Raw genomic sequence first — 12,944 nt, 5'->3', positions numbered from 1 at the left:
ATTCTGGAGCCCCAAAAAATAAACTCTGACACTGTTTCCACTGTTTCCCCATATATTTCCCATGAAGGGATGGGACCGGATGCCATGATCTTCGTTTTCTGAATGTTGAGCTTTAAGTCAACTTTTTCACTCTCCTCTTTCACTTTCATCAAGAGTCTTTTTAGTTCCTCTTCACTTTCTGCCATAAGGGTGGTGTCATCTGCAGAAATCCGTATGTAGGTCAAGAAGCAACAGTTAGAACCAGACATGGAAAAACAGACTTGGGAAATTGGGAAAGGAGTACATCAAGGCTGTATATTGTCACCCTTCTTATTTAACTTATATGCAGAGTACATCATGGAAAATGCTGTGCTGGATGAAACACAAGCTGGAATCAAGATTGCCTGGAGAAATATCAATAACCCCAGATATGCAGATGACACAACTGTTATGGCAGAAAGTGAAGAGGAATGAAAGAGCCTCTTAATGAAAGTGAAAGAGGAGAGTAAAAAAGCTGGCTTACAACTCAGCATTCAGAAAACTAAGATCATGGCATCCAGTCCCATCACTTCATGGCAAATAGATAAGGAAACAATGGAAAAAGTGAGAGACTTTATTTTCCTGGTCTCCAACATCAATGCAGGTGGTGACTTCAGCCATGAAATTAAAAGACGTTTGCTCCTTGGAATAAAAGCTATGACCAACCTAGACAGCATATTAAAAAGCAGAAACATTACTTTGCTGACAAAAGTCCATCTAGTCAAAGCTATGGTTTTTCCAGTAGTCATGTATGGGTGTGAGAGTTGGACCATAAAGCATGTTGAGCACTGAAGAATTGACGCTTTTGAACTGTGCTGTTGGAGAAGAGTCTTGTGAGTCCCTTGTACAGCAAGGAGATCTAACCAGTCCATCCTAAAGGAAATCAGTCCTGAATATTCATTGGAAGGACTGATGCTGAAGCTGAAACTCCGGCTACCTGATGCGAAGAACTGACTCCTTGGAAAAGACCCTGATGCTGGGAAAGATTGAAAGCAGGAGGAAAAGGGGACAACAGAGGAAAGATTGTTGGATGTCATTACCGACTCAATGGACTTGAGTTTGAGTAAGCTCTGGGAGTTGGTGATGGACATGGAGGCCTGGTGTGCAGCAGTCCATGGTGTCACAAAGAGTCAGACAGGACTGAAGGACTGAACTGAACTGATATCTAGCCAGAAAGGACCAAGGCAATTCAACCAATAAGAGTATGTCAGGGAGTCGCCTCAGGTTTATCTAGAAAAGCAATGGATCATGCCTAGGAGTAGAGGATGAATAATTCCTTTACTAACAAATGGTACAAGGGGCTTACTGCACTGTTTATAAATCTTGGTTGCATATCAGAATTATCTGTGGAGCATATGAAAGATATGGAAACCTGGTTCCTATCCTAGAATTATGGAAAGGAATTGGGAGACGAAGCGCAGGCATATGGATTTTGGGGTGACATACGGTTGGATATAATAAGTTTGAAGGGGTTGGGAAGCCCTAGTCTATTTTGTGCCAGGTTTTTGCAGAACACTGAAAATGCAGGCATTAATGAAACACACTGGTTCTATTCCTGGGTTAGAAGACAAGACTCTGTCCTAGAAAAAGTGATAATCAGGTGGGAGAGACAGGCAAGCAAAGATAAACAATCAACCAGATAAGATCTAAGACAGAGATAAGCACAAAGTCAGAACACAGAGATGGGAAAGTCCAGCTCAGTCTTGGGAAGGGAAGAAGCTTTCTAGAGGATGTCACATTTGTTTTTTAACTTTTTATTTTATATTGGAATTTAATCAATTAACAATGTTGTGTTAGTTTCAGCTGTACAACCAAGTGATTCTGTTATACATATACATGTGTTTATTATTTTTCAAACTGCAAAACAGAAACAGACTTACAGGCTTAGAGAACAAAACAGAGCTACGGGAAGGGGGAATGGAGAGGGGAAGGGGGGAAGGGATAGTTAGGGAGTTGGGGACTGACATGTTACACACATATATAAAATGGATAGGCACCAAGGACCTACTCTGTAGCACAGGGAACTCTGTATATTCTGTAACAAGTGAAGTCGCTCAGTCATGCTGACTCTTTGCCACCCTGTGGACTGTAGCTCACCAGGACCCTCTGTCCATGGGATTCTCCAGGCAAGAATACTGGAGTGGGTTGCCATTTCCTTCTCCAGGGGATCTTCCTGACCCAGGGATCGAACCCAGGTCTCCTGCATTGCAGGCAGACGCTTTAACCTCTGAGCCACCAGGGAAGCCCTGTAACAACTTAATTGGGGAAATAATTTTAAAAAGGATGTCACCTTGGAAGCGAAATGCAAACCATATGTAGGTGTCTCCTAAAGGAAGGAGGTTTGGAAGAATATCCCAAGAAGAGAATTGAGCCTCCAGCACCTACAGAACTTCACAGGCAGGTCAGACGATTCCTGGGAGAAGCCTCAGGGCAAAAGATTAGGGCACTTAAATGTGAAAGTCACTCAGCTGGGTCTGACTCCTTGCAACCCCATGGACTATACAGTCCATGGAATTCTCCAGGTCAGAATACTGGAGTGGGTAGCTTTTCCCTTCTCTAGGGGGTCTTCCCAACCCAGGAATCAAACTTGGGTCTCCTGCATTGCAGGCAGATTCTTTACCAACTGAGCTATCAGATAAGCCTAGGGCTTAAGCGTGGGCCAGGGCTTTTAGGTGTGCCTGAGCTGGAGGCTGTGATGCTGATCTGTTGCATTGTTGACGTATAGCTGTTTCCTAAGCCATTTTCATTTCTTCCAACTGGACATTTACCAGATACCTTTGTACCCATGAAAGTGAAAGAAAGTGAAAGTGAAGTTGCTCAGTTATGTCCGACTCTTTGCGCCCCCATGGATGGTAGCCTACCAAGCTCTGGGTCCATGGGATTTTCCAGGCAAGAAGAATACTGGAGTGGGCTGCCATTTCCTTCTCCAGGGGATCTTCCCAACACAGGGATCAAACCCGGGTCTCCTGCATTGCAGACAGATGCTTTACCATCTGAGCCACTAGGGAAGCCCATATTGTACCCATGAGACAGTCATAAAAAGAATTGATAATAGAAATACACTAGAGGGGCAACACATTCCCTCGCCAAGTTCAGTGACAGAAGCAAAGCACTGGGGGAGAGATGTGACCATGGAGAAAGCTGGAAGGAAGGTGTACACCAAGCTGCTAACAGGCTTCTTATGCTCTGCAGGAGTCTAGATTTCATCTAGTTAGCCATGAGGAACCCTAGTTATTTTGTGCAGGGCAGTGACAGAGTCTGATTTAATTTTCTGGAAAGGTCATTCTAAGCATATGCAGGTTTTCCTTCTCCAACAGAATTAAGTATGCATAACAGGAATCTTATCTTGGCCTTTTGTTGTTGTTGTTCTTGCTTTGGGGGATTTTGTTTATTTCACCAACAGTGCTTAGCAGAGTCAGGGACACATGAAGAAGTGAATAGTTAGTATATTCATTACTTGATTGGGAGGCACCAACTCTTACTTGAGTTAATCTAACATGGATACTATATCCTATGTGGTGTCTGATAGTTAAAGATGGCAAGCAATCTTCTTTCTTTCTTTCTTTGGCTGCATTGGCTCTTAGTTGCAGCATGTGGGATCTTTGATCTTTGTTGCGGCATGCAGGATCTTTAGTTGTGATAGCTTATGGTGAATGATGTCAGATTCGTGATCTCTGAAGATTTAACTTCAAGATCAGGGACCAGGCTTGATTACTCAGAGCTTTTGTGTGGCAGAAGGACAGAAAAAGCTTCTGACATAGACATCAGAAGGGGGACAGAAAGTGCCCCTCTCAGTAGTCTTAGCAAGGGAGCTATATACTTTTTCAATTGGTTATTACAGTAAATCAAAAGAATGTCTCAAGGTTGTAAAGGTCTTACCAGACCCACTCCCACAATTTACATTTTAAGATGACAGGATTTGAACTAGTAATAGAAAGATCTTACCAGACTCACTCCCAAAGATATCAGGATTAGTCAGAAGGTTCCTAAGAAGGAGAAACAGTCCTCAAGCAAGATACATTGTTGTTACAAAATCCTTGAAGGTGAAGGTGAAGTCACTCAGTCATGTCCAACTCTTTGCAACCCCACAGACTGTAGCCTACCAGGCTCTTCCATCCATGGGATTTTCCAGGCAAGAGTACTGGAGTGGGTTGCCATTTCCTTCTCCAGAGAATCTACAGAGTTTAAGATGACTTGTTTTGTTGTGTAATCATCAGCTCTGGGCTTAAAGGAAAAAAAAAAAAAAAAATTATGTGACTAAGACTAAGGAATGTAGAAAAAAGTTTGTCCTTTTCTCCTCCTTGAGAGCCTCAGACCCTTTTCTCCTTCTCAGGGACCCAGACTTCTTATCAACCTACCTAAGAATTAACTCTCTCAGTTGCAGCACATGGGATCTAGTTCCCTGACCAGGGATTGAACCCGGACTCCCTGCATTGTGAGCATGGAGTCTTAGCCACTGGACCACCAGGGAAGTCCCTAAAGGTCTCAGGCAATCTTAAGTTCTGCTTCTTAATTTTGCCAGTCACACAAATTACCTGGGATCTTGTTAAAATGGAGATTCTGATTCATCATGTCTTGGGTGGGGCCTGACAGTCTGCATTTCTAATAAGCTTCCAGATGCTTCTTTTGCCGATGATCTGCATTCTCACAGTTTGAGTGGCAGCACTCTTAACATTCAGTTGTGTTGCCTGATTTGTAGACAGTCTAATGGTGGATTCATCTGTGAACAGTGGAACTTTCTACAGGGATGGTGGAAATGGAGAAGCTTCATCATGAGAGAGTAAGACTCCTTGGCTGAGACACCTATGGCCCCATGGGACTGGTCTGGAAGGCAGTGTCATAACTATGAGGCCTCTAGGGTAGACCTTGTTGTTATTTACCTTTAAGGGAATTTCTGATGCTGCCACCAGTTTCTTCCTCACACCACCAAATATTGAGTTCAGAGAAAATCCATTAGTAACAGTGGAGTTGATAATAGAACAGCAGATAAAGTCAGAGAGCTCTGAAAACAGCATGCTCTCAGTGTGAAATTTGTTTAGACCTATATAGAATAGAGTCTTTGCTTAGAAATTTTCAAGTTTGAAATTTGATTATGGGCCAGTTCATCATTGCTTAATAGTCTCCTCTTTTTCTTTGTTCACTTACTCATTGTCATGTAATGACAACCTGGATGTCCCTCAGTCCTCACTGTCTTATAGGCATAAAAGACAGTCACATAGGTTAGGCTGCAGTTTCCTCCCTTGATGTTATTCATTATTATGAACAGGTACTTGATCTTTATTTTAAGGCCCCCTGATCTTTCTACTGGTTCTCAGAGAAGCCCCAGGCCTTGTCTTCTCTCATTTCCAGTGTTTATGTGGGTCATTGCCTGCCCCTCCATCATTCAGCAATAGACCCCAATGGCTGCTCCATCTCAGTTCCCCATGACACCACCCACTCCATGCTGGCTGTGGCCACTGCATCCTTGGACTGAAGCCTCCAGCCTCCTTGTGAGCCTCATCTGGGAAGTATCAAGAGTAGTAGCAAAGACAATTGTCTCTAGAGACAGAACCCCACATCTCAGATGTGTGATTTGGGCAAGTTATTTAACCAGTCTAAACCTTAAATTTCTTCCCTGTAAAATGAGAATAATTAGAGTTCTATAATCTCAAGATTTTGAGAAAATAAGGTATCCCCTTAAGCTCCTAACACTTCATTCCTGGCACATAGAAAATTCTCAATAAATGCTCACCATTATTCTCACCACTTCTCTCTGTATTGTTATGATCCCAGTTTGGACAAGCTTCAATTTTATTTCACTACGGCACAGCTGAGACCAGTTGATAAGGTTTCCATGACATGGCTGATGTCTCAGGGATAACTGAAGGGGATTAAAATCTGGGAAAGTACAACTGCTATTTAATACAAAGACTCAGAGATAATACAACCAAGTGCATTCTTCTTCTGGGGTCCCTTCCAAGAGTCTCCTTGCATTCCTACTGGTGACCGTCTTTCTGGGTCAGAAGATATCCTCCCTGCACATTCAGAAGAGTGTCCTTGAACTTTTCTAGACTCCTTTGAGTTCAGGCTCAGAGGTCAATTTTGTATTCTCAGGTTCATTTTCTTTTCTACCGCCTTAGAAGGGAAGCTTTTTCCTACTCAGGAGTATCACCTTACCTTGAAATGAGGACCAACGTCTCTTTCCCTTCCCGGTCTTGCTCCAGGATTCACTTTCTTTCTTTGTGCGGTGGATAACCCAACCCTGGACCAGTCATTATTCAGCCTCTATTAAGGTTCATGTGGTGATAATCGCTCATGATAATAATAACAATAGCAGTTAAATTTTCTCATGTTTACCTCACCCTTCTGCCCCTGAAATATTTTTAAAATGCTTCTTTTTTTTCCCTTTTTTTTTTTAAGGAACCTCTATACTGTTCTTCATAGTGGTTGTATGAATTTACATTCGCACCAACAGTGTAGCAGGGTTCTCTTTTCTCCACATCCTCTCTAGCATTTATTGTTTATAGATTTTTTTGATGATTGCCATTCTGACCGCTGTGAAGTGATACCTCAGTGTGGTTTTGATTTGCATTTCACTAAATATTAATAACCAGAGTAGGAAATGGCAACCCACTCTAGTATTCTTGCCTGGAAAATTCCACGGACAGAGGAGCACGGTGGGCTACAGTCCATGGCATCACAAAGAGTTGGACACGACTGAGCAACTGAGCACAGCACAATATTAGTAATTAGTGATGTTGAGCATCTTTTCATGTGCCTCTTGGCCTAATACATTATTAGAAAGCAACTATACCTCAGTTTAAAAAAAAAATGGGAAAAAGGACACTAGTTATTTGAATTTAAATGTTTCACAATATGTTACTTTAACAAAATGTAAAGTCAAAATATATAGAGAGTCAAAAAATTAAGTAAAATGCCGTATGTTTCACCCTTAAAAAAGTGAAAAAGGTCTTCTTATTTCACTTTCTGCCTCAAAGCAGTTGTTGTCCACCCCCATCCCTGGCACTAAGGATACAAAAAATATATTAACACATGAGGCTGTTTGTATGTGCTGGTCTTCTGAAATGCCCTCTGCTCCTTTGCTTTCTCAGAAAAAAGCATTCAACCTACATGGCCAAGCTTAAATCTGACTTCCTCTCTGGATTCTTTCTAGAACCTGGCACCCATGTCCCCAGACATCAACCAAGTTCCTTCCTCCAGGCCCCAATGACAGTCTGTACATTTCTTCACCACCTCATGTCATATAATACTTCACTTCCAGTTCTGCCTCCCTCTTTTAAAGGGAGGTCTATTAAAGCACAATCTCTAATCACAGGAGTGGCCAGTGAATTTACCTTTAATTTATTGAGTTCTTTTTCATCTACTTTTTTCTCTGATCCTTACTAAAGGTCTGTGAGATATGTAGGGCAAGTATTGCATGATCTCTGCTTTATATATGAGAAGAAGAGTCCATAGCCACCCCTTCTAAGTAAACAGAGCCTGAGTTCTTTGGACTTTAATTCCATTGCCCCCTTTCACTACTTTTTATTGCTTCCTTTTAACAGAAACCAAACCTTGGTAGGAAAAGGATAAGGTCCCCAGGAAGACACGACCTGGACCAAGGAAGACTGAGGGGAGATGGCAACACACAGAGAAACCACACCTGCAGAATTACGAGGACTCGACGGTAAGATTGAGTTGCGTGTGATGAGAGCCCTGGGTGTACTGTGTGCTGACTGACTTTCAGACCTGAGGGAATCCGCTCTTTGACTCAAACACAGTGGATAGGAATGAGAGTGGGGAGACACCACAGCAGTTTACACTTAAAATCCGGTCTCTAGCATCACCTTGCAGAGTGTCCGTCATTCCTTTTCAGTCACCCTCTGGATTGCTCTAAGTGACAAATAATTTTGTTAAAGTCTTCAACTGCTGGTAAGAGTCCTTTTTAGAGCTGAAAGCAAAACAAACAAACACGAAGCCCTACAGAGCTGAGAATAAGCTCTGGAGAGAGTGAGAGCATTGGAAATAGTTACTGGCATGAGGAAGGAGATCACAATGTACCTTGTCTCCAACCCCACGAGCTTGTCTCCTCAGCCACTCGCAAGTCCTGCGGCAGGTCTGAGCTTGGTGGGAGTTGGGGGGTGGGAAGGGTTGCGGGGGAGGGGGTGGTTCAGGGGAGACGCCCGGGACAGGAGGGCTCAGAGCTATTTCAGACTCAAGGCCAACAGCCACGGAGACCTTGACTTACGTCACCAAAACTGTCTGGACTTGAGGCCCCTGAAGCCAAATGCGGTTTCCAGAAAAAGGATCCGCCGCACATTTGGAAGCCCATCAACCGAATGTTGTCTCATCACTCTTGTGCTTGAGATCTTTTCATTTGTGAAGAGCATATTATTTTGCTTAATTATGGGCTTTGAGGAGATGGCATAGAACAGCGGAAAAAGCATGAGCTCGGAGTCAGAAAGACCTGGGTCTGAATCATGGCTCTGCGGTCCACCGGCTGCGGGGCTCTGACTGGGGGCACCTCAGTCTCCTCGTTGTGATCTGAGAACATTCTTGTAATAATTACCCATCTCACAGGAGAGTTGTTAGGTTTAGATGGTTAATGTGTGTCGAGAGTCATATTGTGCTGCCGTTCAGATATTTAACGATCAGTAGCTATGATGAAGAAAGTGTCTTTTAACACAGTGACATTTGGCAAATGAGATTTCATTTTCACTTCAGAAGCGTGTATATGGTGGTGTGTTTTCTATGTATATATGACTTCCTTCTGCTTGCAAAATGCTGTTTATATGAAATTACATTTCCCAGAAAGGTAGTACTGCTGTTATTCAGTATCAAAATACCTCTCCAAATTCACATTTCCTAGGAAGTTCTCTTAGATAGAGCCTATTGGTGCCCTACTGATGCTTTTTTTTTCCCTCCAGAACCTGGATATTTCACTTTTAAATTAACTTTTATTGGAGTATAGTTGCTTTACAATGTTGTGTTAGTTTCCACTGTATAGGAAAGTGAATCAGCCATATGTATACATTTATCCTGTCTTTTCTGGATTTCCTCCCGTTTATGTCACCACAGAACACTGAGTAGAGTTCCCTGTACTACATAGTAGGTTCTCATTAGTTATTTATTTTATACATAATATCAATAGTGCATATATGTAAATCCTAATTCCTCTGACCCCTTTTCCCCCAAATATGTCCATATGTTTGTTCATTACATCTGTGTCTCTATTTCTACCTTGCAAGTAAGATCATCTATACCATTTTTCTAGATTATACATATATGCATTAATATGTATTTGTTTTTCTCTTTCTGACTTACCTCACTCTGTATGACAGAGTGATAATTCATTTTAAAATATTTATAGCTTATTTTGGAATTATCTATGCCATGACTGATTATCCTTTTCTTTAAAAAGGGTCACATCCAGAAAGGAGGTAAGATCAGAAGCCTTTATCTGCAAAACTCAGTCACTTACTACCTGATACTTTATCTCAAGTATGGGGGTAATTATTTGACCTATGTGTTTTACAGTTTTTTTGTATTTTTTCCCCTGGGGAAAAAAAATCAAATGAACTCATAAATGGGAAAGAATTTTAAAATTATAAAAGATATAAAAATTTAACTTATGATGTGATTTTTGCTATAGATCCCTTTGTAGCATATAGGAAAATTCCCTGCAAGGCCACCTGACCGATGCTGTTGACTGCTTCATGCCTGGGAGTCACCTTGAGGTCACTTAGCTGCTCTCTTTGCCACCGGATGTTAGGAGATTGAGTAACTTTCTTGAGTAATTTCTGACTCAAGTAATTTCTGACTCACATTCCTTGCAGTCCCCATAGTGACAGTGTACCACCTAGGGTGAGCAAGGAATTTCCTTTCTATGGCTGTTTAAGGACTAGCCCCAAACTTTCAACTTAGTCTTTATTTAACACATCTTCCAATACTACCTACCTGAGTAGCCACAGAACAAATCTGTGCAGAAGTCAGATTCGGGCTTGCTGATATGTAATTTGAGTATATGCTCTAGGAAGCACAGAGTCTCCACTCTAATGAGATTCTCCTTAATGAGATACTCATCTCTCCTTAAGGACCTAATTAAGGTGGAAGATCATAGTTACTACATGACACTTATTGTTGTTTTGTTGTTGCTTAGTTGCTAAGTTGTATCTGACTGTTTTGCAACCTCATGAACTGTAGCCTGCCAGGCTCCTCTGTCCATGGGATTTCCCAGGCAAGAATACTGGAGTGGGTTGCCATTTCCTTCTCCAGGGGATGTTCCCAACTCAGGGAAGGAATCCACGTCTCCTGCATTGGGAAGCAAATTCTTTACCACTGAGCCACCAGGAAAGCCAGTAAGTGCCAATAAATAATCCAGAGATACCTTATAGGTGTACTTGATTATCTTCTTTTCCTTACTTTATCTATTTCTTGTTTCTTCTTTTTTTAATCCCTTCTCTCTTTTATTCTCCCTGTACTCCATTGTCTGCCACTCAATAGACTCACTATGGCATTCTCGGGTATTTGTTACTGCTTGCATTAGAAGTACAGTCAGTGCCCTATGGAGGGTTCTGCATCCACTAATTCAACCAACTGCGATTTTTTAAAGATATTTTTTTTTTTTTTGATGTGGACCATTTTAAAGTCTTTATTGAATTTGTTACAATGCTGCTTCTATTTTATGTTTTGGGTTTTTTGGCCACGAGGTTTGTGTGTATCTTAGCTCCCCAACCAGGGATAAAATTCATATCCCTTGCATTAGAAGGCAAAGTCCTACCACTGGATCACCAGGGAAGTCCCCCAGGTGTGATTTTAATCTGTGTTTGGCTGAATCCATCGCACTGTTGGTTGAATTCATGGATGCAGACCCACAGACACCAAGGGGTAAATGTGCTATGCCATATTATGCTTATAAGGGATTTGAAGAGCCTTGGATTTTGACATCTGTGGAGTTCCTGGAAGCAGTCTCCTGTGGCTACTGATAGGTGGCTATACCCAGAGCACAACTGTAGACTCTTAGTCCAGGTTCTAGATTCTCATCCCTTGCTGTGTATTGCTATTACCTGGAAAACTAGAAAACACTGATGCCTGGGTCCCAATTGAGTTTACATCTCTAGGGGGGTAGGCGTGTATTGCTATTACCTGGAAAACTAGAAAACACTGATGCCTGGGTCCCAATTGAGTTTACATCTCTAGGGGGGTAGGCCCTGGGCCTGGTATTTTTAAAAAGCCTCCAGAATGATTCTAACATGCATCCAGATTACACTGGTTAAAGATACTTGGAAAGCAAAGATATGACAAAGCTATACTAAAAATAAAATAAGATTTATGGCTCAAAGAGCTGCAATCATGTGGTTTGGCCACACTTGCTTGTTTCCTATCCATCAAATAACAAGTGTTTATTTTGAGGACCACAAAAAGAGGGGCTGGTTATGCCCAGGCAAACCCTGTAGCTTGTAGTCTCTGAGATAAGGTGAATGGCCATGAAACACTCTTAGAGCTAGTATTGGTTGGGAACACACTCTGAGTCATGTGCTACACTAGACACTTTTCGTGCATTATATCATTCAATGTTCTTAACCGCCCTATTAGGCATTATTATTCTTCCCAGTTTGCAAATAAACATAGATACTAGGTGATTGTTTAAATAGCTCAAGAGCTGATCACTAGTTAGAAGTGGAGCCAAAAAACTTGAATTTGACTGCCGTCTTCTTTTTAAATTCACTGCAGCAGTAATTCCCAATCTTGGCTGCCTTATTAGAGTCATTGGAGGAGCTTTGTGAAAAAAAGCAAAAAAGAATCCTTTGCTCAGGTTAACACCTAGGACCAATTTAATCCATGTCTCTTAAGAATGGGATCCAGACATCAATAGTTTTTAAAGTATTACAAGTGACTCAAATGAAGTGAAGTGAAAGACACTCAGTCATTTCAGACTCTTTGAGACTCCAAGGACTATACTGTCCATGGAATTCTCCAGGTCACAATACTAGAGTGGGTAGCCTTTCCCTTCTCCAGGGGATCTTCCCAACCCAGGGATAGAACCCAGGTCTCCCGCATTGCAGGCGGATTCTTTACCAGCTGAACCACAAGGAAAGCCCACAAGGGACTCAAATTACTGTTAATTACTGGGGTGTTTGGCAGAGATTGATCTGATAGTTTTGTGAAAGAAGGATTGAAGTCAGTGAAGAGGGAACTAGGCAGATCATTCAGGAAGCTGGACAACTTAGGCTTCTTTGGGTCTGAATTCTGAGTGACAGTGGCAATGCTGGTAGTAGAAATGGAAAGGAGAGGATGAATCCAGGAAACCTGGAAAAGAAAACCAGCTCAAGGGAAATTAACCTACCAGAGAAGGACAAAGGAAAGACAGAGTCAAAGACAACTTCAGGTTTTTAGGTGTGGCAGGCTTAAAGGGTGGTTAATGGTACCCATGGCAGAATTGAGATGCTAGGAAAGAGAACAAATTTGAAGAGTAGGGTCGGGTAGGGTAGGGTATATAATAGAGAATTTTACTGGCCTTTCTTCCGGGAGACTAAATCTTTGTACTAACCTAACTGATGAAAAATATCATTTTTATGCTTATAGTGGGTTGCCCAAGAAGTTCATTCGAGTTTTTCCATAGCATCTTACCAAAAACCCAATGTACTTTTTGGCCAACCCAATATAATTACAAATGTTAGACTCCTAGATAATTTTAGCATAGAGGCTAGATGTAAGATCAACCAACCATGTTGATTAGTATTGCAACTTTGAGCTATCTTGACCTCCGGGACGTGGAAGAGGGCTGGAAACTGAGTTCAATCAATCCTGCTCATGTAATGAAACCCCAATAAAAACTCTGGACAGTGGAGCTGCCTAGTTGGTAAACACATTATTCATGTGCTGAGAGGGTGATGCATCTGATTCAACACGGAGAAGGCATGGTCCTCCCAGGACCCTTGTAGATC

At 41.8% G+C, this 12,944-nt stretch overlaps 1 long non-coding RNA gene across 2 annotated transcripts in view; it reads left to right on the top strand.

Moving 5' to 3' along the window:
- The window catches only part of LOC139186942 (uncharacterized), a 432,806-nt gene that overhangs the window by 294,558 nt on the left and 125,304 nt on the right, over positions 1-12,944 (top strand). For both annotated transcript variants that reach the window (XR_011570629.1, XR_011570630.1), the window contains exon 3: positions 7,563-7,684. This is a non-coding gene — a long non-coding RNA (uncharacterized lncRNA). The remainder of the gene's footprint in view (positions 1-7,562; positions 7,685-12,944) is intronic.

This window comes from Bos indicus, chromosome 14 (genome assembly GCF_029378745.1).
Source record: "Bos indicus isolate NIAB-ARS_2022 breed Sahiwal x Tharparkar chromosome 14, NIAB-ARS_B.indTharparkar_mat_pri_1.0, whole genome shotgun sequence".
Taxonomy (NCBI): Eukaryota; Metazoa; Chordata; class Mammalia; order Artiodactyla; family Bovidae; genus Bos; species Bos indicus.
This window is presented reverse-complemented; position numbering and strand designations above follow the sequence as displayed.